Source organism: Oncorhynchus clarkii, chromosome 22 (genome assembly GCF_045791955.1).
Source record: "Oncorhynchus clarkii lewisi isolate Uvic-CL-2024 chromosome 22, UVic_Ocla_1.0, whole genome shotgun sequence".
In the NCBI taxonomy this organism is placed as follows: Eukaryota; Metazoa; Chordata; class Actinopteri; order Salmoniformes; family Salmonidae; genus Oncorhynchus; species Oncorhynchus clarkii.
This window is the reverse complement of record NC_092168.1, coordinates 49,873,705-49,873,925: the sequence shown is the minus strand read 5'-3', so window position 1 is coordinate 49,873,925 and position 221 is coordinate 49,873,705.

The window sequence follows — 221 nt, the reverse complement described above, 5'->3', positions numbered from 1 at the left end:
CTCCCTCCTCCTCCTCCTCCTCCTCCTCCTCCTCCTCCTCCTCCTCATAGTTAGAGCTTCTAGTGTACGAGTGCAGCTATTAACCCTGTTCACTGTCAGAGCTATTCACCTCTAGGCCAATAGGGGGCAGGTGTCTGCCAGGAATACCCGAGTCACAATGAAACTTCACAAAAAAAGTAAATCAAGAGAAAACATGTAAAAACTGAACAGAAAATCCATGA